Below are 26,434 nucleotides of genomic sequence, written 5' to 3'. Positions count from 1 at the left end.
CTCCTGAAAAACTGATGTGCCAAAGATTGAATTCAAAAGGGAAACTAACAATGTCTTGAGACAAATGAAAATGGAAATAGATCCAAACTCATTGGGTACAGGAAAGGCAGCTCTGAGAAGGGAATTTATAGTGATAAATGCATACCTTAATAAAAAAGAAATCTCTCAAAACAACCAACCTAACTTTATACCTCAAGGATGAAAAAAAGTGAACCCACTCTGCCAAGTCAGTGGAAGGAAGCAAAGAAGAATGACCAGAGCATAAGTGAATCAAATAAAGACTGGAGCGTTGAACTAAGAGTTGGGTTTCTTTGTTCACCTTGGTTTTCTCATTTGAAATGAGGGATGAGAATGAAAGATATTTAGGGGCTGGTGCTGTGGTTACTAGGTAAAGCGGCTGCCTGCAGTGCTGGCATCCTATATGGGCACCGGTTCAAGTCCCGACTGCTCCACTTCTGATCCAGCTCTCTGCTATTGCCTGAGAGACTAGCAGAAGATGGCCCAAGTCCTTAGGGCCCTGCACCCATGAGGGAGACCCAGAGGAAGATCCTGGCTCCTGGCTTCAGAACGGCACAGCTCCGGCTTTTGTGGATATCTGGGGATGAACCAGCAGGTGGAAGACCTCTTTCTCTCTGCCTCTGCCTCTTTATAACTCTTTCAAATAAATAAATAATTTAAGAAAGATATTTAGACATAAAGCATGAGGCATACAACTGTAATACTTGAAAAATGTTCACAGTGACTTCATCCAAACCCACTGATCTACACATATGGAGACATTAACTATATATAAAAATTGCCATTGGTGAAGGGAAGGAATTAAAACTCACATGACTAATATGAAAATGCTGGGCAGCTGGATACCAGCTACAGGGCTCTGATCCACACCCTGGGGGAAAGCTGTTTACTGCAGCCCCAGGAGAGGCCATCCACCCCACAAGAAAGCCAACCTCCTAACCTGACATTTGAAAAAGCCACATGTGAATCACTACACTATTGGAACGTGGGTTCAACTGAGAGGCCTATTTCAAAGGAAAGTTTCCAGAAACATCTGAGTACCGCTGTTGGGCTCCTTGTCCATCTCTTCCTGGACTGTGAAGCATTAAGGCCTCTCTAGAAGTTCCACAGTACACAGGTCTTAGGCCCAACACTGGGCTGATTATGTCAAATTCAGAACTTTGTGTCAATCAACGAATCATACACAGCTTGAAGCAGGTTCATAATCCTTTTATACCTTTGCATCCCTGACTCTCCCATGTCCTCCCCAAGAGCGCAGCACGTTCCTAGGCACAAGGTAAGCCAAGAGTCACAATACAGTCAATGAAATTGAAGCCTGTACCCTCTGCATTGAGCACTAATGAGAAACGGCAGAAAAATGCATTCAGGATATGAACAACAACAACAAGGCAATGCTTTTCAGAACAAAAGAGAATTTTGCAAGAGTTCATTTCAACACGGAGCCACATTTTCTAAGTGTGAATCACTGCAAGTGAGGGAAGGGGCTTAAAAATCCTGATGGCTGCCATAATTTACAGGAGGGTTGACCATGGTCCACACCCTGTGGCAAGCACATTGAGAAAATTCTGCAGTTTCTGAATATTCTTGTAAAAACTCTCATGTGGTAGAGAAGTATATTGAGTAAAGTGTGAAAGTCTCTCCTTGACATCACCCCAAAACCATTTCCATGATGTGACTTCCAGCTTTTATTTCTCGGTGTAGTGTCACACACAAGCTTAGTAGAATGTCTCCTTTTGGTGTCCTGCATTTATAGTCTTAATAAAAAGGGCTTCCTGACCCAAGGTAATAGAAATGTTCGCCTATCCCCTTCTAATGCTTCCACAGATTTCTTTTTCTTATGTTTAGTTCTTCAGCCCATCTGGAATTTATTTTTGTGGAGGATTTAAGATAGACTATTTTTTAGGGAGAGCTAAAGTTTTAAAACCAATTAATAAAATGTACTGTACATGCTGTCATTTATCCCCTAGTTTTGGAAGATCTCCTTTTTCATACACAAAAATTCCTGATGTATGTAAGGACATATTTGGAATTCTCTGCTCTGTTCTGCTGGCCTATTTTGTCAGTTCGTCGGCCACACTGTTTTAATTATGAGAGCTTTAAAAGTATGACTTTCTGTATGGTGAGAACCTATCCATTTGATTGCTCTTATTTTACAAAACTGTCTTGGTTATTGGCTCATATTTCTCACTTCCAGGTGAATTTTAGTCCATTTGTTCAAATTCTTCTCAGGTTTTGATGGCAGTTACATTTATTCACAAATAGAAAAGAGAAATAGATGTCTATAGAGTCTGTTTATTAGTTATGAGAACTATGGTTGTAGATGCATAATTGGAGCAACTGTTTAGTTCAGGCTGCATCAGTTAAGGGTGCCCCACTGAACGGCAAATAACCAATCCGCTTAGCCAGCTCCAGCGGTCAGCCTTGCGTCTCGAGAGTGAATCTCCACATTGTAATCAGCAGCCCACAAGTTTTCAATTGAGGTTATGAAACCCAAGAAGGCTTTCTTTTAATGTTATTTCTACCAGATCATAAATCAAAGGTACACAGAGGTTACAAATTCAGACATTCCCATCACATAATTATTTCAAATCACCCTCTTCTGCAATATCCCATTTTCTCCTCCAACCTGAATTTCAGACTGCAGTGTTTATAACTCTATCTCTTGGCACAGATATCTCAAAATTATTACCATAGACATTTAGTGGAACAAGTCCAATTTTAAACTGAGAACAGTACTTTAAAAGAGGTTTGAAAATCTGGCATTGCTGTTTATGTAATAATTACAATTTAATAAAAAAGTCATAATACTAAACCAGTGACAGATTTCCTTTAAAGACATTGACCAGATTTTTCCCTAAAAAGAACAAACAAACAAAAGCCAAGAAGGGTTTAAACTTGTTTCAAAGTGTAACAGGAGACAGAAATGAAATCTGTATTCAAAATAGACAAAAAATCTAGGGCTGATGATTGCAGGCAATGAAAAAGAAAATATACATATTCCATGCAAATGCTCTACTTCTGGTGTTTTTTTCCTAACACTTCGGGAGATATTACAAAGATGACAGCTGAGCATGACTAAATTGAGATCATATATGAGAGCAAAAATGTCTTTGTACAACAGACAGTTTGAGAAGAGAGAAAACCCTTTTTTCATTAGGAGTTCCATGCTCTGATTATGAGCAAGATATTTTTGTTGTTATAGATTACCCAGCCGATGGTATTTTGTTATAGTAGACCACAGAGACTACGATAGACTCCAGTTTTACATCATGTGGAAAAAGACAAAACAGTGGGAGCAGAGCACCTGTCAGTGGTTGCCAGAGGGTGGCAATGGGAGCACTTGTAAGGGTGGTGGGGTGGCTTTCTGTCTGGAGCAGAGTGGTAATCCACATGACTCGTGTGCACCACAATGTATAGATGGGTACACCAAAAGAGGTCTTCCTTTAGTTTCTTTCTCATGTTGTATATCCTTCTCAATAAAATTGATTGAATAATAGTGATTTTTGAAAAAGATTTATTTATTTGGAAGGTAAAGTGACAGAAGGAGAGGGGAAGGGGAGAGAGGGAGAGAGGAAGATATCGTTTATCTCCTAGTTCTCTCCTTAAATGGCCATTAAGGCTAGGGCTGTGCCAGGTCAAAGCCAGGAGCCAGGAACTCCACCAGAGTTTCTCACATGAGTGGCAGGGTCCTGAGTACTTTGGTCATCTTCTACTGCCTTCCCAGGGAGCTGGATCAGAAGTGGAACAGCTGGGCAAACCTGTGTTCCACTATGGAATGCTGGTGTCACAAGCTGTGGCTTAACTTGCTGTGCCACTATGTTGGCCCCAATAATAATGATTTAAAAAATACTCCTGTGTGGGGCCGGCACTGTGGCACAGTGGGTTAAAGCTCCAAACTCCAGTCTGCAGCACTGGTTTGAGTCCCGGCTGCTCCTCTTCAAATCCAGCTCTCTGCTATGGTCAGGGAAAGCAATAGAAGATGGCCCAACTCCTTGGGCCCCATGCACCTGTGTGGGAGACCCAGAAGAAGCTCCTGGTTCCTGGCTCTGGATCAACTCAGCTCCGGCTGTTACGGTAATTTGGGAAATCAACCAGTGGAATGGAAGACCTCTCTCTCCCTCTTTCCCTCTCTTTCTCTTTAACTCTGTCTTTCAAATAAATAAAATAAATCTTTAAAAAAATACTACTGTGCAATGGGCATTTGGCACAGCAGTTAAGATAGCTGCTTGGGGTCGGTGGTTACAAGATGGTGGAGTAGGGAGGAAGCTTACTGCTCTAGCCCAGGAGAAGACAGTTTAATAAAAGTGGAAAGGCCAGCACCGTGGCTCATTTGGCTAATCCTCTGCTTGCGGCACCGGCACCCCGGGTTCTAGTCCCGGTTGCGGCGCTGGATTCTGTCCCGGTTGCTCTTCTTCCAGTCCAGCTCTCTGCTGTGGCCTGGGAAGGAGGATGGCCCAAGTGCTTGGGCCCTGCACCCGCATGGGAGACCAGGAAGAAGCACCTGGCTCCTGGCTTCGGATCGGCGCAGTGTGCCGGCTGTAGCGGCCATTTGGGGGGGTGAACCAATGGAATAAAGACCTCTCTCTGTCTCTCTCTGTCTAACTCTATCTGTCAAAAAAAAAAAAAAAAAAAAAGTGGAGAGAGTATAGTCTCAGGAAGAGTTAGGGAGACAATGGCAGAGGAAAATCTACTGAAATTAGAGGGATATAGGGATGTATGCTGAGGGCTTGGGTGCCCATAGCTCGGCATTCCAGCAGCCAAGAACCTACATATCAGCACTGGAAAGTGAGGTGAGACCAGACTGCAGCAGCCCAAGCCACCGGCAAAGAAGCTGCAGGAAGAACCTAGAGGGAACCCGGCTTGGAGCCCCATGGGGGAAAGAGTACCAGCCAAACTAGAGGAGGGGAAAAAAACCCAAAACACAAAAGGATAGGATGGACCGTTTCTCTCTTCCTGATCACTTTACAACAGCATCCTGTAATAAGCCGATAGAGTGGACATCATTTTGGACATATATAACAGCTGCGCCAGCTCATGTTTGTGCCCAGCAACCAGCGGAGTGGAGACTCCCAACTCTGATGGGGAGAATAGGGAGCGAGGAGCTTGTGACTATGGGAGGCTTCTGTACCAGGAAGGGGAGAGGGGGGTGGAAACAGGGTGTGTGGGAGGAATCACAGTGTGGCTGGGATTTGAGCAGTCTCAGTGCGAGATTCCACAAGCTTGGGATTTCCTGGTTACCTGGTGAGACATTGCTGGGCAATCTGAACTTACACTGAGGACTGCATAGATCCTTTGTGTTACTTGGGACAGAGAGTACGAATATTATACCTACTGGGGCTAGCACTCAGGCACTGGTCTCCATTGAGGAGAGGAACTTAGCTGAGCAGAATAAATCTCCTTTCTGATTAAAAAAAAAAAGAGAAAATTTGCCATGCCAAACCTGGGTGTGTCACCTTAGGCACTCCCTTAACCCTGGAGAACTGAACCAAGCTCTCTGGCCACACCCATTACAAGCCTCTAGAGATTCACTGAAAGCAGACATTCCACTTATCTACAGAGTCATAGCACAATGATAAAAGCCACCACAGCAAAAGAAAAAGAAAAAGAAAAAGAAAAAGAAAAAGAGAGAGAGAGAGAGAGAGAGAGAGAGAGAGAGAGAGAGAGAGAAACCAATGAGTATCTCCACAAATGCTGAACAACAAATGCACCAATCCAAGAAACAAGATTAAGGAAGTCAACATGATGACACCCCCCTCAAAAGAGCACAATACTCAGTACTAGATTGTGAAGATGATGAGACAGAAGAAATGCCAGAAATGGAATGCAAAAAATTGATCATAAGATTACACAGATGTAATCAGAAGCAAATGCAGAAACTACTGAAATCCATACAGGACATGAAAGAAAATTTCTCCCACGAAGTTGAAATCTTAAAGAGAAATCAAAATGAAATGAAGAATGCAATAGAACAAATAAAAAATGCAGTGCAGAGCTGTGAAGCAGAAGAATATCGGACTTAGAAGACAAAGCACAGGGAAGTATTAAGTCAAACCAAAGACAAGAGGAGGAAATTAGAAAACTAAAAAACACTGTTGGGAATCTACAGGATACTATAAAAAAAAGCCCAATATACAGGTTTCAGGAGTTCCTGAAGGCATGGAGAGAGAGAAAGGATTAGAAGACCTTTTTAGTGAAATAATAGCAGAAAACTTCCCTGGTTTGGAGAAAGAAAGGGACATCCAAGTACAGGAAGCACACAGAACTCCTAATAGACATGACCAGAAAAGATCACCATGACACATTGTAATCAAATTCACCACAGTAAAACATAAAGAGAAGATTCTAAAATGTACATGAGAGAAATGCCAGATTACTTTCAGAGGATCTCCAAACAGACTCACAGTGGATTTCTCATCAGAAACCCTACAGTCTAGGAGCGAAAGGTGAGATACAGTCTAAGTCTTAAGAGAAAAAAACTCATTCCAGAATATTATACCCTGCAAAGTTCTCATTTGTGAACAAAGGTGAAATAAAAACCTTCCATAACAAACAGAAATTGAAAGAATTTGTCACCACCCATCCAACCCTACAAAAGATGCTTAAGGATGTGTTGCACACAGAAACATGGTCATCACTACAAAAGAAGGTAAAGGAAGAAAATCTCTCAGTAAAAGATCAAAGGAAATTCAAAGTAAAAAATAGGAATATTTTTAGAAAAATGGCAGGGCAAAGTCGTTACTTAGCAATAGTTAAATTGAATGTAAATGACCTCAACTCCCCAGTTAAAAGACACAGGCTGACTGAGTGGATTAAAAAACAAAACCCATCTATTTGTTGCCTATAAGAAACACATCTCGCCAACAAAGATGCACACAGACTGAAAGTGAAAAGATAGAAAAAGATATTCCATGACAACAGAAACCAAAATGAGCTGGAGTAGCCATTTTAATATCAGACAAAACAGACTTTAACACAAAAACTGTTAAAAGAGACAAGAAGGGCAATATATGATGATTAAGGGATCAATTCAACAGGAAGATGTACTATTATAAATGTATATGCACCTAATTACAGGGCACCTGACTATTTAAAAGAAATGTTAAGGAATTTAAAGGGAGACTTCAACACACAACTTTCAGCAATAGACAGATCAACCAGACAGAAATCAACAAGGAAAGAGCAGATTTAAGCAACACTATAGACCAAATGGACCTAACAGGTATCTACAGAACTGTTTATCCTACAGTTTCAGAATACACATTCTTCTCAACAGTGCATGGAACTTTCTCTAGGATTGACCACACACTAGGCCATAAAGCAAGTCTCAGCAAATTAAAAAAAAAAAAAATCATACCATGCATCTTTTGGACCACAATGGAATGAAGCTGTAAATAGGCAACTCAGGAATTTCTATAGCATATGTAAATATTTGGAGACTGAACAACATGCTCCTGAATGAAGAGTGGGTCAGAGAAGAAATCAAAAGAGAAATCAGGCCGGCACCATGGCTCACTAGGCTAATCCTCCACCTTGCGGCACCGGCACACCAGGTTCTAGTCCCGGTCGGGGCACTGGATTCTGTCCCGGTTGCCCCTCTTCCAGGCCAGCTCTCTGCTATGGCCTGGGAGTGCAGTGGAGGATGGCCTGAGTGCTTGGGCCCTGCACCCGCATGGGAGACCAGGAGAAGCACCTGGCTCCTGCCTTCGGATCAGCGCGATGCGCTGGCCGCGGTGGCCATTGGAGGGTGAACCAACGGCAAAAGGAAGACCTTTCTCTCTGTCTCTCTCTCTCACTGTCCACTCTGCTTGTCAAAAAACAAAACAAAACAAAACAAAAAAAAAAACAACAAAAAACAAAAAACAAAAAAAACACACATGTTCATAAATAGAAGAAGATACAAAAAAATCTTCCATGTTCATGGATTGGAAGAATCAATATCATCCAAATGTCCATATTACAAAAAGCAATTTACAGATTCAACGTGATACCAACTAAAATAACAAAGACATTCTTCTCAGATCCAGAAAAAATGATGCTGAAATTCATATGGAGGCAAGGAGACCTTGAATAGCTAAAGCAATCTTATACAACAAAAACAAAGCCATAGACATCACAATACCAGATTTCAAGACATACTACAGGGCAGTTATAATCAAAACAGTCTGGTACTGGTACAAAAACAGATGGTTAGACCAATGGAACAGAATAGAAATACCAGAAATCAATCCAAACATCTACAGCCAACTTATATTTGATCAAGGATCTAAAACCAATCCCAGAAGCAAGGACAGTCTATTCAACAAATGGCGCTGGGAAAACTGAATTTCCACATGCAGAAGTATGAAGCAAGACCCCTACCTTACATAAAAATCCACTCAACATGGATTAAAGATATAAATCTACGACCTAACATAATCAAATTATTAGAGAACATCAGAGAAACCCTGCAAGATATTGGCATAGGCAAAGACTTCTTGGAAAAGACCTCAGAGGCACAGGCAGCCAAAGCCAGACTTACAGCTGGAATTACATCAAATTGAGAAGTTTCTATACTACAAAAGAAACAGGGAAGTGAAGAGGCAACTGATAGAATGGGAAAATTATTTGCAAACTAGGCAATTGATAAAGGATTAATAACCAGAATCTACAAAGAGATCAAGAAACTCCACAACAACAACATACAACCCAATTAAGAGATGTGCCAAGTACTTAAACAGACATTTTTCAAAAAAGGCAATCCAAATGGCCAGACACATGAAAAAAGTTCAGAATCACTAGCCGTCAGGGAAATGCAAATCAAAACCACAATGAAGTTTTACCTCACCTGGGTTAGAATGGCTTTCATACAGAAATCAACAAACAACAAATGCTGGCAAGGATGTGGAGGAAAAGTACCTTAATCCACTGTTAGTGGGAATGCAAACTGGTAAAGCCACTATGGAAGACAGTTTGGAGATACCTCAGAAATCTGAATATAGTTCTACCATACAACCCAGCCATCCCATCCCTCGGATCTACCCAAGGGAAATGAAATTGGCAAATAAAAGAGTTATCTGCACCTCCATGTTTATTGCAGCTCAATTCACAATAGCTAAGACATGAAATCAACCTAAATGCCCGTCAATGGAAGACTGGTTAAAGAAATTATGGGATATGTACTATATGGAATACTGCACAGCGGTAAAAAAAAAATGTGTGTGTGTGTGTGTATATATATATAAAAAACCCGGTTATTTGCAACAAAATGGATGGGGGCCGGCGCCATGGCTCACTTTGTTAATCCTCCACCTGTGGTGCCAGCATCCCATATGGGTGTCGGGTCTAGTCCCAGCTGCTCCTCTTCCAGTCCAGCTCTCTGCTGTGACCTGGGAAGGCAGTGGAGGATGGCCCAAGTGCTTGGGCCCCTGCACCCGCATAGGAGACCAGGAAGAAGCACCTGGCTCCTGGCTTCAGATCGGTGCAGAGCTGGCCGTAGCAGCCATTTGGGGAGTGAACCAATGGAAGGAAGACCTTTCTCTCTGTCTCTCTGTAACTCTACCTGTCAAAAAAAAAAAAAAAAAAAAAAAAAAAAAAAAAGACACTCAATGTAATAAAATATTAAAAAATCCAAAATGGATGAATCCAGAAAACATCATACTTAGAGAAATAAGCCAGTCCCAAAGGGATAAATATCATATGTTCTCCCTGATCTGTGACAACTGAGTACCTAAAAGGAAACTGTAGAAGTGAAACTGACATTATGAAAAGCAATGACTTGATCAGCCCTTGTCTTGACCTTTGAGGAACAGTGTATTATTGTGTTTTTTACTATTTTCTTTTTCTACTTAATACCATTGGTTGAACTATTTACTTAACACAGAATTATTCATAGATGTTTAAATCAAATTGAAAATTGATCCCAGTAAAAAATAAGAGTAGGAATAGGAGATGTACATGCTCCCACGGACTTACCCCTAAGGGTAAAGCTAAAAACTTGCCATGGGACTCCAAATCTCATTAAGCTGGGTGGTACTATTGCCATCTTACTAGTTAAAGTGATCATTTTAAGTGTGTAACTGATCATATAGATAGGAATAAGTGTCAAAGGGATCACAGAAATAAAACCAAGTGTCTGCTGGTATCAACAGATAGAATTAATGAGCAAAGAATGATCCAACACAGGAAGCAAGCCATATAGCAGACTCATAGAATGACAAATGCCCTCAACAGCACTCTGGCCTCAGAATCAGCCCTTGAGGCATTCAGACCTGGCTAAAAAGCCCATGAGAGCATTTTAGGCATAGAAAGCCAAGACACTGTGGCAAAAAATGACCTACATGAAGGATCTTTGTGAGTGAGAGATCCCAGTGGAAAGAAGTGGCCATCAAAGAAGGAAGTACTTTTCTCTGAACAGAGGCAAAAACTTCTACTTTGCTTATGGCCCTGTCTAAATACTGAAGGAGTCTGTGGACTCAAAAAGGCTTCCATAGCCTTGTCATCTCATGACAAGAGCCTTGGGTGATCATTGGTGTCATAAATAAGTGTCAACTGTTAAATCAACAACAGGAGTCACTGTGCACTTACTCCCCATATAGGACTTCTGTCCCTAATGAGTTGTACTATGAAAATTAGTGGTAAAACTTGTCTTCAAACAGTATTTCATATTTTGTATGTCTGTGTGTGTACAAACTATTAAAATCTTTATTTAGCAGAGCTGGTCTCCTGTATATAAAGATAGCTAAAATGAATCTTAATGAAGAATGGGATGAGAGAGGGAGTAGGAGGTGGGACAGGAGTTGGGGTAGGAGGGCAGGTATGGGGGGAAGAACTGCTATATTCCTAAATCTGTACCTATGAAATTTGATTTATTAAATAAAAGCTTTCTATAAAAAAGAAAAAAAGACACTCCTTGGGATCCCTGCATCTCACATCAGAGTGCCTGGGTTTGAGTCCCAGCTCTGCTTGATTTCAGCTTCCTGCCAATGCAGACCCTGGGAGGCAGCAGGGGGTGGTTCTAGTATTTGGGTCTCTAACACCTATGTGTGAGACCTGGACTGAGCTCTTGGCTCCTGCCTTCGGCCTAGCCCATCCTGGGCTGTGGCGAGTTTTGAGGAATGAGTGAACCAACAGATGAGAGCTCTCTATCAAATAAATGAAATAAATAAAAATTAAAAAGTATTCTTTCACACCAAACCCTCACCCTTCTCTTCTCATTCTGTCTTCCATCCATTAAGAGCATGCTAGAGACTCATCCACTTGTGTACGAGGATCTGCTTGATGGAGACAAAGGGCATACAATAATAACAGTCTCCCCTCTTGGTTAGTGCTCTTTATTTTATATATATATATATTTAAAGATTTATTTTATTTATTTGAAAGACAGAGTTACAGAGAGAGGTAGAGACAGAGAGAGAGGTCTTCCATCTTCTGGTTCACTCCCCAGATGGTCGCAACGGCCGGAGCTGCACCGATCCAAAACCAGGAGCCTCCTCCAGGTCTCCCATGCAGGTGCAGGGGTTCAATGACTTGGGCCATCCTGTACTGCTATCCTAGGCCACAGCAGAGAGCTGGATGGGAAGAGGAGAAGCTGGGACTAGAACCGGCGCCCATATGGGATGCCAGCGCTCCAGGCCAGGGCATCAACAGCACCACCCGGTGAGTACTCTTTATATTCCAGCCACAAAGAACTCCCTTCTCAGTCTTTCCTCAGGGATGCAGGAGAAGTTAAGTAGAATGCTGGGGCCAGGATGGGGTCTCGGGGTGTTTTAAACAAGCCTCCTGTGGCTCCAGGCAACACTGATGTGTTTTCCTGGACAGTCAACTTCATTTCTCGACAGCGCCTACTACGAAGGCACTGCCTTCCATGGCTGCACTGAGGACACTGTGCCCAGCACCAGAGGAGGTGGCAATCCTGTGCTGGGAAGAGGGCATCAGAGAACAGATGCAGTTCCACAATCCAGACGGAAAGTGGCGATTCTGTCTTAAGATAAGCAGCTGGAGGTGCTAGGTGCGAGGGTGGGAGGGATACGATATTTCATACACAAACATGAAGGTACTTCAAAGAACTCACGGGCAATGGAATTAAAAGATGTTTATTTTGGTGCAAAAAATGTTGAAATCCCTGATACAAGTCAAAAAGTCCATGAGAAATGTTTATTATAAAAAATTATGCACGGATTACACAAACTTTTTGTACCCCAAGTAAACTTTTTAAAATTCCATTTTCCACAAAATTTTTTAAGTGTCCTCATATAGGGAAAGAGTTACCCGACGAAGCGGGGAGGACCACCTCAGGGTGGCACAGGTTATAGAAATATGATAAGACAGATGGATAAAGGACAGAAGGTACTTTTATAAACCAAAAACTTTCAAACACTTAGTGCCATCCTTCAACGCAATGGCTGCCCTTGGAGGTGGGGAGGTCACCAGGCATGCCGTAGCCAGGGTTTCTGATTTAGTAAGGGGCCAAGTGAACAAGACGACCACGAGGAGAAATGACCAACAGGAAGTCAATCCCTCTGACCCCATGAACTAGTGCAATGCTGAGCCTGAGAGCAGCCAGGGATTCTGGGAATAGCTTCCAAGGGGGAGACAAAGGGCAGAAAAGACAGAGATGTGGACACACGGGAAGATGGTGAAGAAAGAGGAGACCAGCTGCTCTGATACGTTTTACCGTGTGGTAAGAAGCACGAGTGGTTTTGTGGCTATCAGCATGTGGTCACCCTTAGGAGTGGGAGGAAGTCCCTGAGTCGTGTGAGGCTGTAGGAAGGGACAGCTGTTCTCTGTTATCTCTGCCACTCCCAGTCGCTTGTGCACAGGCATGTGACCCAGACTGGGCCCACTAGAGAACCTCTCCTGGTCTTCTGGTCACGAGGAGGTGCCCTGGACACAGGGAGAAAAAGGCTGGTGAAGGCAGCTCCAGGGGGTGGTGGTGGCGGCATCCCGGGCAGATGGAGCCTGTCCCATGACCTTGGCCTAATACCATCTCTTGGTTTTTGCATGTTCTCTTAAGCCCAGACCCTCAACATTTCTGCTGCCCTCTGGTTCCAATATTCTGCCACTAAGTTTCTTTCCTGCTTCCATAACAAGTGTTTTCTGCTGCTTGCAACCTCAGAACCCTAACCATTAGGATCCCCTCCTACCGGAATCTGGGGGAAAGCACAGGTCAAAGCCAGGAACCCACTCCCTCCCCCTGAAGTTTGTCAGGTAATTCTAATGCAGGCTCTTGGTAGGCTGGCATTGGTGAGTGGGTTTCCAAGCAAAAGAAAATGACTGAAGCCACTGATTAAGATTTTAAGTGTTGAATTTTACTAAAAAAAGTTTTGCACAATTTTACTAAAGTCTTTTTTAATGTCCTTTTCATTTCAGACAAAATTTGACCAGCCCACAAGCGTCTACACTACAGGATGAATCTCCTCTCCAAATCGTGTCCTTGTTAGCACATGGCTCTCCACACAAAGCCCCTACAGTCCTGCCTTACCCGTAGCATTCTACTCATGGGGCAGCCACTGTCCATTTGCTCTGCCTATACACAGCCTGCCCACACACACCAGCCTGCATCTGAGAACAGCCTCTCCCAAGGCCTCTTTCTCAACCATTCCAACATGGAGTCCCACGGTCTCAGAGCCAGGGCCACCCTCTCGGAAGCACGTGCCATCTGCCACATGAAATGCGAACGCCTGTATTTATCTGTATATAAATTCTCTATCTGTATCTTATCTCTCCAGATCTGTGCATTTTCTTAAGCAACTCTATGGAGAGGCAGCTGGTGTTTAACATTATGCAGGCTATTTACCAAGCTGGAGTCCCCTCTTGCTCAGGCAGTGCTATTTCTGGGAAGAAAAGCAAGCCTCACCCATTCTAGGGGTAGTTCTTGGTTGGAAGAATGGCAGAGACTTGGCACAGATATCAAAACCTGTCTGATTCCTAATCCAGTTTGGAACGCAAGGTCGAAACTCCTACCATTCTCAAAATGACAAATCCCGAAGCACTTCCCCGGCACAGAGCAGCGGTCGGGGCAGGAGGGCTGACCTTGCCTCTGAGCCACCCCAGCATCTTCCTCTGATGTCCTGTACCAACTCGCTCGCCCAAACCCCTCCTGGCTCCGCAGGGGAGTGGAAAACAGCCACAGAAAGGGCAGAGGTGTGAAAGATCACTAATGGGCCCAGGAGATTCAGATGGGATAGGTTTCCACAGGGATTTGTATTCCTAGCCCTCGCCTGCCTCTGTTTGCCTTTCATTGGCTTATCTAGAATAAAGCTTTTCTCCCACCTGCAGTGGTTCTACTGGGAGCCACTCAGCAGGCACATAAAGGCTTTGGTGGTAATATAGTAATAATATTGATGATGAGATTGCCTTATATAATGCTTAGGACTTTCTTTCCCAAAGCTCTTTGCACACACGCAGGGTCCTACTCCTTTCTCCAGATGAGGAAGTTGAGGCATGGAAGGATGAAGTGGACTAATGAAGGGGGGGGGGCACCCAGGGCGTTCCAGGAGCCCCAGTGTCAGCTGTGGAAACTTCAGGATGGTTGAGGCCACTTGCGTTTTAATCGGGAACTGAGGGATGGAGCTGTGTTGGAGGAACTTGGGTTGGAGGTGCTCCAGCACCCAGCAAACCCAGGTGCACTTGAAGGTCACCATTCTACTGTGACATTTTGCAAACAAGGTGTCTGGGACTTCAGACACTGGGTACGGTCAGCAGGCATGGATATATATTGGGCATGGTCTTCACACATAAACCCAGTAGTTTCCAAACTGTTCAGTCCCAGCACCCCGAGCCGGCCAGCCAGGCAGCTCACTCGCCAAGCCTCCGTCCTCATGCAGAAAGCGAGGGCTCTGCATCTGGGATAAAGCATCCACAGCAGTGGTTTCCAAATTCGGCAATTAAAAGAAAAACCTGGAGAGTGTTTCGTTTAAGAAAAACAAAAACCAGACTGCCTTGTAAAATGACACATGTTCCTTTCATAAATGATTTAAGCAAAAAAAGCAAAGTGTAAACAAGAAAAGAGATCTCCAATTCACCCATCACCCATCGGTGGCGAGAAAGCTGTGCCACAAACGTTGCCTGAGACAGATGGCCGCCACGCCAGCCAGTCCCCTGCTCCTGAGCAATGTTTCACAAACACTGCTCTGTCCCCCCCAGGACCCCCGCGACAGGCTCAGCAACCTGTGCTTCATAAAAACGCCTCTCGTGGAGCGACAGGCTTGCAGCACAGACTTCGGGATTCATAGGGACCCTTCCCAAGGAGAGGGGCAGGCACCAGGCCATGCTTCAAAGGACCAGGTGGCCCCTGCTCCTCCTCAAGGCTGGACCGACACTCCTGGGGCTGCTGGGAATGGGCTCCAAGAGTAGAAATCATGAGAGTTTAAAAAGAAAAAGAGAAACAGCAGAAATGCCAAGAATCCCCCTGTCACGGCCACGCCCTAGCCCACATCCTCACACGCATCTTCTCAGAGAAAACCCACGAATGAGCAGATGGGTCAGGGGATCCAGGAATCACCAGGAACCAAGTCAGGGAAGAAGACGTGGCCTCGGGCAGGCAGGGCCGCGAGTATGGAAACTACAGCGGAGCATCTGGGGTACCCAAATGAGGACGCAGAAGAGGGGGCGGTCGGAGGCTCCCCTGGCAATCCAGGAAAGACCAGTGGGTTCTGGTGTCATCCTTCTGCCCTGTGAATGACAGCTGACACCACATCCAGACTTCCAGAACATTCCTTACGACCTGCTGCATGTGAAGTCCTCATCCTCAACCACCTCCCTCCTGGAAACACAAGACCAAGAGCGCAAAAAACCACCAACCAATGTAGATGATGACGACAGTAACACTCTGGTCCCTGAAGAATACCTCCCTCCCCAGGGAATCAATACACTGGGTGTGGCTTGATCAACACCAGGCTCCTGGGAGTCTGATTAGCAAGAGACAGTCTCCAGGCTCATGGCCTCTGGCACACAGACAACATTGCACCTCTGGGCCTCCGCGGCCACCCTGTGAAGCCACCACCCGGTCCCCTGGAATAGGTGGCTTGCCAAGGCCAACAGCACGTGATAGAAGTGGTGGGTCAGGACTAGGAGCTCCGGGGTTAGTTATTAAAGACAGTTGCCTGGGCCGTGGAGGTGCGGTGACATTGCCCCCTCACCTGCTGCTAAAGAACCTTTCTCTGGCCGGCGCCGCGGCTCACTAGGCTAATCCTCCGCCTAGCGGTGCCGGCCCACCAGGTTCTAGTCCCGGTTGGGGCGCCGGATTCTGTCCCGATTGCCCCTCTTCCAGGCCAGCTCTCTGCTGTGGCCAGGGAGTGCAGTGGAGGATGGCCCAAGTGCTTGGGCCCTGCACCCCATGGGAGACCAGGAAAAGCACCTGGCTCCTGCCATCGGATCAGCGCGGTGCGGCCATTGGAGGGTGAACCAACGGCAAAAGGAAGACCTTTCTCTCTGTCTCTCTCTCTCACTGTCCACTCTGCCTGTATTTAAAAAAAAAAAAAAAAAAAAAAAAAAAAAAAACAAACCTTTCTCTGGTTTGCAAATGTCTATGAAAATTTTACAAAGATACAATACTTTTGTCTTCAACATGGAACACCTGGGCAGCACACATGTGCAGGGATCAGCTGTGGGTCCTGTCCCTCCTGCTCCAGCCCAGGCTGCAGAAACTGGCTGCAGGCAGGCAGCTGCTGTGCACACACAGCTCACCTGGCGCTCAGGGAACTGCCCGTCCAAGGCCGTAGCTGCAGCTGCTTCCCAGGGAACGCCCCCTGGGACAAGCACCTGGGGAGACACGTGCACACTCTGCAACCCCACCCTTCACCTGGGCAGGCCCTCCTGGGGCCTGTGCTTCCACCCAGTTGATTTCCCAACCTGGCAGTTGAAGCAAGTGCGATTTGCCTTTTGGGATTTCCCCTTTCTGTGACATCTCTTCCCAAAATCAAGTGTTACAAGAGTGAAGACACCTAGGACCAAGATTTATTGAAACTATGGGAAGTGAGATCGGGAATCACAGGTCTTCATTTGGATTTCTGTAGGGTACAGCCTGGCTGCTCTGAATTTGCTAGACAACCAGAAATCTCAGTTCCCCTCACCCCTGGCAGGCCTGCTGCCCAAAAATCTGCATTTTCCCAAGCTCCCCAGGTGACACATGGGCTGGAGCACACCCACTATCCTGGGATAATACATGGGTTTTCAAAGCATTTCATGGAAAAGGTGCATAGGAAACAGCCATGGATTTAAATTTTTTTTTCTTTAAGCAAAATAAACTTTTTAAAGCTGCCTCGGATTTTTCCCCTGGTAACTGCAGATCTATGAATAGCAAACATGAGACTTTAAGGTTGGGCTTGCTCCTCCTCCTCCCCCTGCCCCACCCTCTCCTCTCACTATTTTTCTGCTGTGGACCTCGATGCTGTCTGGTAAACGCTCTAAATAGTATCTGTAGTTGTGTAAAATGTACAGGATTACAGAGAAAGCCAATTATGCTGAAATACGACATCCTAAATGTTTAAAAATGCACAGTGTGATGTATACGCGCTTCTTTTGATATGTTAACTTTGAGGATCAAGCCACACGTTCCTAGGCTGATGTGCCTTCCAAATAGTGACAAGCGACAGTACTGGATGACACCTGCTACAAAGACTCCGTTGCATTTCTACTGGAGACAAAGGCGTGGAGACCATCATGTTCTTGTACTGTGTCGCCTACCCCCACTCTCCAAGGAAATGCTCAATTTTAGCTACAGTTTAGTGGCAATAAACTTTTATTTTTCTTCCTTTCCAGGTCACAGCTCCCCAAAAATCAATTAATAGAATCTAGGTTACAAGGAAGAGATGCCTTAGGATTCTCGTGCAGAGGGAATAAGGAGAACGTACGTCCCATGTCTAGCGCTCTGTCTGGTGCTGGTTTGAACACGGGCTGGCCAAATCATTTCCTTCTCTGGGACCTACTGCATTTACCTCTGCGGCTTCTGGCTGCAGGCATCCATCTAGGTTATTAACACACAGCCCAGCACTTAGGTGTTTAACAAGAATTTTGGATCAAACCCTTCAAGTTGGGCTCTAAATAGTTCTGAACCAGACATGCCATGCTGTGTCCCGAATGCCATTATGCAGCGCGGCTAAAAAAAAATCCCATTTGGTAGGAAGGAAGCTGCTCCCCCAGCTGCCCAGGTATGTCCACACACACACTTGTGGATTGGATACAAACCACTGACACTGAGTTCTGAACTATTCCCCTGGCCCTGCCAGAGAGCCTGAGGCAGGCTCCCTGGCTCTTGGATCCTAAGCACCTTTTCAGGGAAGTTGTCTTGCCAAGAATAAGCAACATTTCCCACAGCCATGTCCACTGTGTTTCTCAAAATAAGATTTATTTTCAGGAAAAGCCAGAATCTATTTGTCTCTGGATTTTGAAATTGTTCATCCAAGGCACCCACACCGCTCTGTGGGCTCTTTTCCGCTCACACGAACCAAAGTGCCTTGGAAGTAACATGGAGCTGAACACAGGGCCTTTGGGAGTTCAGCTGCCACTCGGTTTGAACTCTCGTAGAAAAGTGGCAGCTGCACAGGAGGCATTTCTCTAACAAACACAAGTCACGTGAGTGTGTCTGGAGCACAACGTCTACGAAAGAGGAGCTACACATAGACAGTCCCACACACAGAGTTCTGCTCAAAGATAGCTGTGTCTCCAGGGCCATGTGAGTGCCATGAAATGACTTCAGCTTCCAGCCCTTCACCCTCCCTAACACACACGTGCAGGGTGCATGTGCACACATGTGCATGTGCACACACACACAGCAGCACGCACGCTTAGTTTTTCTTTATCTAGCTTTGCTCACTGGAAAGACATACTTCTAAACTTGCACTTTGAACATCCCATGGTTAACTGCATTATCTATTTTTCCATGTATACCAGTCCTGGGGCTGACCACCTAAGAAGCAAGTACAGTTATAGGTTGTAAGCAGAGAGAACCTCACAGATGACCAAGTCAACCTGTACATAACAAGTCTATCACAGCACATCATATCAGAATAACATACTATTCACTGCCATTTGGCACATAAAGGTCATTATTTGCAAGGTTTGGCATCTTGGCTCAAGATTGCTTGGGTTTAAAAGACTTAAAGAATTATTTGAAGAGGGGGGAGAGAGAGAGAGACAGCGAGCGAGTGAGCGAGCAAGCAAGCATGCTCCTATCATTGATTCACTCCCTTAATGCCCAGGGCGGCAGGCGCTGGGCCAGACCAAAGCCAGGAACTGGGAACTCAGTACAAGTCTCCCAAGTGGGTAGCAAGGACCCAACTGCTTAAGCCTTCATCTGCTGTCTTGCAGTGTCCACAATAGCAGGAAGCTGGAACTGGGAGCTGGAGTTGGGACTTGAACCTGGGCACTCCCACATGGGATGTGGGTGTCTTAACAGTAAGGCCAAAACCACTTGCTCCTGTTTAAGCTTTTAGAATAACCCAGGCATTGCTTCTGGAGTAGATGAACAACTCACAGAGAAAAATAAGTAAAAGGGATAGTAGATTCTCTTCTGGTTCTGAGCTCCCAATAGCACAAATGAAATTAATTAAGCTACCAGAAGACTGTGGAAATGAGTGATGCTTCTTTTATTTAGAGCTTGAAATAATTAACTCCACTCACTTTTAAGATGAGATGTTACATTTTTGTTGCCCTAACAAACTCATTAAGAAAATTGAGGGGATGGCTTTGTGGCACAGCAGGTTAAGCCGCCATCTGCGTTGCCAGCATCCCACAGGAGCGCTAGTTCAAGTCCTGAGTCCCAGCTGCTCCACTTCTAATCTGGCTCCCTGCTAGCACACTTGGAAAAATAATGAAGATGGCCCAAGTGTTTGGGCCCCGGCTACCCACATGGGAGGCCCCAATGGAGTCTGGGCTCCTGGCTTCAGCCTGGCCAAGCCCTGGCTGTTGTTGTTATTTGGTGAATGAACCAATGAATGGAAGATTTGTCTATTGCACTCTGCCTTTCAAATAAAATAAAACAAAGAGAAAATCTAATGAATCAAAGACATCAGCATGTCTGACCCCTCAACATCATGAAAACAGCAGTTTGATCAGGGCAACAGAACCCCAGTAAAATCCTCACATTGGGTGCACATTTGGCCTGGCAATGGAGACACAATCTGGATGCCCACACCCTTATCAGAGCACCTAGGCTGTAGTTCTGGCTCTGTTCCCAACTCCAGGTTCCTGCTAACGTGCACTGGGAGGCAGCACTGAAGGTCAAGAAGTTGGGTCCCTGTCACCCACTTGGGAGACCTGGATTCAGTTCCTGGCTCCCAGCTTCAGCCCCTGGGGAATGAGCCAGCAGATGACAGCTCTTTCTCCATCTCTCAAACAAACAAAAATCCTGGTGCCCCAAGATGCCCCCACGCTCATGTCCGAGCCTCGGTGTTCATTCTCTTCTGTCATCCTTTGACTCACTGGAGGGATAAGCTGAAGTGAAGCAAGTTCCAGCCTGCAAAACTGATCTGTATCCTTCCTCCCTGCCACCTCCTTTCCTGCAGCACCGAAAAGCAATTTTCTACTTCCTCTGTAGGCCTTTATTGCTCCCCTGCCGAAACTGTCTTGCATCTGTTACAATAAAATACCTGCGATGTTTTTTCAAAGCCAGCTGCTTACTGCTGACAGTCAACCCTCCGCCCCGCCCCGCCAGCAGCTGTCTGGGAACTCGAGTCTGAGTGTTGCAAGCTCAAGTGAAGGTGGGATCTGGCAAGTTCAAGATGCCGTTCCTTGGAAGGCAGACCCTCCTCTTGAGGATGGAGCCAGCCAGGAGAAAATAAACACTTTTGCCGCACGGGCAGAAAGAGCAGCAAAAGGTGCGAGTGAAGGGTTGCTGTCCCAGGAAGCCCACGGGACAGATCTGGGATTTGTGTCATTCCAAGGAAGGTCCAGAACTTGTGTGCTTCTTTCAGACTCCCTCTCACTCACGCAGGCCCAGGATTTCCACCTGTGGCCTGATTTGTGTGGAGACTCCTAGTTATTCACTACGGGACCACTTTTCCAGGGGGTGGTAAGGAGAGGTTGTGAGAATGTATAATGTTTTGTTAAAAGCACAAGGCCGGGGCCAGCGCTGTGGCGTAGTGGGTAAAGCTGCTGCTGCCTGCGATGCCAGCATCCCATATGGATGTTTGTTCGAGTCCTGGCTGCTCCACTTCCAATCCAGCTCTCTGCTATGACCAGGGAGGGAAGTAGAGGATGGCTCAAGTCCTTGGGCCCCTGCTCCTGTGTGGGAGACCTGGAAGAAGCTCCTGGCTTCAGATTGGCGCAGCTACAGCCATTGCGGCCAACTGGGGAGTGAACCAGCAAATGGAAGTTCTCTCTCTCTGCCTCTCCCTCCCTCTCTCTAACTCTGACTCTCAAATAAATAAATAAATCCTTAGAAGGGCAAGGCCTGGTGGTGCGGCAGGTCAAGTCACTGCCTGCAGTGCTAGCATCCCATATGAGTGCCAGTTCAAGTCCCGGCTGCTCTACTTCTGATCCAGCTCCCTGCTGATGCTCCTGGGAAAGCAGCAGAGGATCGCCCCCTGTCTCTGTCACTATGCTTTTCAGGTAAGTAAGAACACTTTTAAAAATAACTAAATACAAGGACAAGCCCCGAGAGAATAGAACGTAAGAGCAGACGGTGAACTACACAGCTACCCTGTGCTGGGGTGGGGATGGTCAGAGTACAAAGCCCACGGTCATTTGGTCTGGCCCTGTCAAGGCAACCACAGGTGGGACTTGAGATTCAGTAAATCTACAGCAGTCTGATTTTCAAGTTGATGATTTCACATGGCCCACGAATGATGTTCTATGTATCCAAATGGCCTTTGGCAGAAAAAAGGTTCCCTACCCTTGCAGGAGAGGAACCTGCCGATGTGTTCTGTCCGGCCACACTGGAACACGCTCTCCACCAGGCTGACCCCCGAGAGCCACTCTGCACCTGCCTGGTTCACCTGATTATGCCAATTACCAACTTGGTTTCCATCTCCTAATTTGGGAAGAACATCAGTGCTGACCCTAGAAAGGCAAAGACGTGGTTCAAGTGTTTCTCACTTGAAATCTATCCAAAAGCCTCCAGCCCTAGAAATTATTAAAAACACAGACTGTGGGTTGAGCCTTCTCTTTGACCAAAGGAGTCACTTTTGGTCCCCTCTAAGAGCAGCGTTCCCCCTGCTGCACGCAAAATCCAGGACGGTTGGTTCTGCAGGCAGAGGGGGTGGATGGAGAGTCCCAGGTCAAATGCTGTCACAGACAGAGGGTCCCTGCAGCTAAGCTGAGACTGGGAGCCCATGACTGGGCAGGCACGCTGGCAGGGGACAGCAAAACCAACAGAGGGCCTCAGAGTGGAGCACACTCTGCCTCCCTCTGTGGGACACACGCCATGTCCATGGAGGGGCACTGCTGCCAGCTGGGTCCCCACCGCCGAGGTGAAGGCAGGGCTCCAGCTCGAACCTCTGCAGCAAGAGGGATTTTGCAGTGCGCATCCAGGGCCCTGCTACAGAAACTGTATGGAAGTCGTATCTGGAAAGGAGAGTACAGTCTGCAAAAGTCCTTAGGAGGGGTACCTCTCATATGTAAGCATAGGCCGCATAAAGGGCTCCTCTGGCCACCAGTGAGCTGAGTACGATTCCCTTTCGTGGACACAGTGGGCAGGTTCTCTCTAACTCAGAATTCTAACTTCTCTTTTTTAAATAATGTATTTATTTATTTGAAAGGCAGAGTACAGAGATAGACAAAGAGAGAGATCTTCCATCTGCCATTCACTCCTCAAATAGCTGCCAAGGCCAGGACCGGGCCAGGCCAAAGGCAGGAGCCTGGAGATCCATCTGGGTCTCCTATGAGGGTGGCAGGGGTCCATGTATTTGGACCATCTTCCACTGCTTTTCCAGGAGCATTAGAAGGGAGCTGGATTGGAACTGCAACAGCTGGGACTTGAACTGGCACCTGTGTGGGATGCTGGAGCCACAAGGAGCAGCTTACCCTCTGCACCATAGTGCTGGCCCACTTCACTTCTATCCTGCCTGGCTAGTCCTCTCCCCGAGGTTGACGCGCTTTGGCATGTATACATGCACACACCTACTCAGTCCTTTATCCCACTCACCACCAGGAAAAAGCCGATAACAGAAGTCAGATTCCAGTACTGCTTGGATGGCCGAGAGGGAGGGGGCAGATTCTCCAGCCCTGAGCTGAACGCTGAGCCCTCCCCTGCGGTGTAAGCACCAGTTGGCTCACGGAGGGCTGCTCTCAGCTTCTGTTCCACGTTAGCGATCAGACTCTGCCTGCCTAGTGGTCTGTCTCTAAGCCAGCTGGGCTCAGACGTACAAAGGTCCCTCTTCGCTGTGACACGCCAGGTAGTCCTACAGCAGGGGTGGCAACCCCCTTTTCCACCATGTGAATATTTATATCATTCGCAGGCCATACAAAATCATCACCCTAAAAATTAGCCTGACGGACTGCAAGTCCTGCCTGCGTTTTTTGCCTTGGCAGGGCCTGACCACCAAGTGATTGTCAAGGCCTATTTGGCCCGACACTCCCCGACCCTGTCCTAGAGCTTTAACCTGCCCACCACCAGCTCAGGCAGAGGGGCAGGGTACTCCCTCCCTCCCTCTGCCTTCTGGGAACTCAAGGCTGACCCTCACCCCAGAGCCTGCCCCACGGAGTGCAGCGACATGGCGCCGTTGCTTTGGGGCAACCCTGATAAACTCCCTCACGCGCTAGGATTCTGCACAGCCCCACACTCTGGGGAGTAAGGGCCTCCGCCTGTTTGGCTTCCAGTTCAGTCTCAGCAGTTATGCCAATCAGGTTTCTGACTGTGTCTGCAATTCCAGGGCATACAGGAACAGCAGGTTGCTTAATCTCCAAATTCACAGCCAACCCCTTTTCTAAACACAGACAGAGGTGCTGCCTGGTTCCCGCAGATGCAAGGACCCAGCCCTTCCAGCTCTGACGACCTGGCTCCTGGCGTGTGCAGGCGCCATCTTGTCTCCCAGGTCAGCCTCCCATGGGGCACCACGCTATTCACAGCTTCAGGCTTCCTCACGGTCTCTCATCTGTCCTGCCCCCTCCCCTGCACTGAGACAGCATCCACATCCCACACACAGAAGGGCGACTGATTGAAGAAAACCTGTATCAGCCATTTTGTTTTTATGCTCAAACCAGAATCTCCCTCTGAGAAGCTTTTCCAGGCTTCTGTCACACACAAGCCGCTGCTCACAGAGGTCAGCGCCCCATCCAGGCCTGCAGTTCTGACACAACTTGAACGTGATCGAGGCCACTAGACTTTCCTCTTCCCTTACTAGAAATGACATTAACAATGAAACACTGTGCTGGGTACAGGCGAACTGTGTGTTCAGGGGTAAGACTGGCGGGCTTACAGTAGGCTAATAAAGAAACACTGTTCTATGTTTGAGAGAGGAATAGATTCAGTTGACTTTTTTTTTAATGACAGAAAGTGTCTTTTTTTCAAGGTGGCAACACCAAACACTCTCCGACTGGACAGCATTCAGTTTGCAAAAGAGGAAAAAGGGAGTGAATCATTTTCGGGTAAGTGAGCGGAGGCCTGGGCCCCACTGGGTTCTTTCCGTAAGACAAAGGGTCAACAGCACATGGACGGTCTCGGAAGCATCTTCACAGGCAAGGGCGACACAGGTACACATGCATCACCTGCTGTTTCTTAACCACTGTTTGGGCCTTTGCCAAAACCTCCAACTTCCTGGCTCCTAACCCTAGCCCTTTTGGAGGCAACAGTGCTAGCTCAGAAGAACTGAGAAACGAAGATACTTTCCCAAGGACTCGGTGAGCTGCCTCAACCTCCCGACCACGCTGCTCACAAATCTCCAGAACCAAGCGGGTAGCTGGCAAGCGTGTTTCTCTAGAGGCTCAAAGTCAACCTTTCAGGCTGTGTCAGCCACATGTATCTCAGTCCTAGACTCCTCTAGAGCTCCCGGGCCACAGGAAAAAACAGAGCAGGCTGAGCTGAACCACAGTTTGCTGACCCTGACAGCTTCCAGAATGGAACTGGGGAGGAGGTTGTCCTGTAGCTCAGCCTGGTTCCCTGCAGACAGCACCTGGGACACTTCAGTCTGAAGAATGGGAGACAGAAGAACTCGCCCAACAGGTGGACAGAAGGCAAGAAAGAGCAGGGGTGAGGAGGGTAGCAGGGGCAGGTGGAGAGGGTTCCTAAAAGACCACAAGAGGTGCTTTGGAACCCTGAGCAACCACAGAGGCTGAGACCAGCAATGAGGTGCAGGCTTGCCTTGACTGGGCATGGCCACCCCCTAGCCCTCCTGGCCATAAGTATAAAGCCACAGCACTTGGCGACCGCAGCATAAGATGACAGCCAACCAGCAGGAAGTCACAGAGGTGGCTCCTACACCTGCCTTCTCAGACCTGGAGCTAACAGGGCCTTCCCAGGAGCTCAAACCAACAGCTCCAACACTCAGACTGGAGCATCCCAGTGAGACCATGCTCCATCTGCCTCTGCTGCTCTTCCCACATGGACCACACGTCTCATTCCCAACCTGCACCACGCCGACTCTGACCACTTCAGCACCAGGAAAACCACACTGGGTCATCTGAGTGCCCACAGAAGCCCGGCCTGGAAGTGGTTCAGAACCCCAGGCTTGAGGCCATCTCTAGTCCACTCTGCTTCTCTTATCGCCCAGGCCTCACAGAGCCGCAGGAAGGATGCCGAGACAGGAGCCACAAATCAGGCTGCAATGATCCTCGGGTATGAACGTGATCCAGGGTCCTCCCCACTCACTCTGAGTGTGGGATGGCACGGTGACAGCTTCCATCCTCTGCAGGGCACCCCTCCCCTCCCCACCCGCCCGTGACAAACACCCAGGACCCCACGCTGCACGTTCACATCACTTTCCAATCTCCCAACTTAGCAGGCGGGCAGAGGCAGCCCGTTTTAATGGAGAAATCATCAGAGCACTTGGACTCCTCTCGGGATCCCGGGCCACTGCTGGATATTTCACAGCTGTGACACATCCACTTCCTTTCTTATAAAAGCCAGCAAAAATTAGTGCGCACCTCGCTGGCCCTGGAATACGAACATAGAGCAATGACCAAGCCTGAAGGTCTGTCTCTGGTTGAGTATCTTCAAAGTATTTGCCCTAAAACAGAGTGCCTGCAGGTCATTTATCGGCTGCCAGGTTTCCAGTTGGTTTTAACTCAAAGCCTGCATGACTTTGTGCTTTTTTTTTTTTAATTTTTTTTTTTTATTTTACAGCAATCCCCAGAATAAAACTATCATTTGATGATCAAACTAGTCCCCGAGAAAAACTCTCCTGACTGGGCAGGTGACAGCTCAATGTGCTAAGTCTTTCTGAAGTCATTAGTAACTGCTCATTTCTCATCTGCCTTTTTTTTTTAATTAAACTTCTGGAAGATGGCTAAGTTGTGCTCAGAGAGGAACTAGGGCTCTCCTCGCCGCCCGGGTCTCTCCTAC

The 26,434-nt window shown here is 46.8% G+C and overlaps 1 protein-coding gene and 1 long non-coding RNA gene across 13 annotated transcripts in view; both read right to left on the bottom strand.

Moving 5' to 3' along the window:
* The window catches only part of PDZD2 (PDZ domain containing 2), a 405,849-nt gene that overhangs the window by 127,558 nt on the left and 251,857 nt on the right, over positions 1 to 26,434 (bottom strand). The gene's annotated exons all lie outside the window — the stretch shown is intronic.
* On the bottom strand, positions 1,844 to 26,426 carry LOC138845177 (uncharacterized). The gene is made up of 2 exons (XR_011381997.1): positions 16,503 to 26,426; positions 1,844 to 16,151 (listed from the first exon to the last, which is right to left on the bottom strand). It is a non-coding gene; the product is annotated as an uncharacterized lncRNA (long non-coding RNA).

The sequence above is a fragment of the Oryctolagus cuniculus genome, chromosome 14, assembly GCF_964237555.1.
Source record: "Oryctolagus cuniculus chromosome 14, mOryCun1.1, whole genome shotgun sequence".
In the NCBI taxonomy this organism is placed as follows: domain Eukaryota; kingdom Metazoa; phylum Chordata; class Mammalia; order Lagomorpha; family Leporidae; genus Oryctolagus; species Oryctolagus cuniculus.
This window is presented reverse-complemented; position numbering and strand designations above follow the sequence as displayed.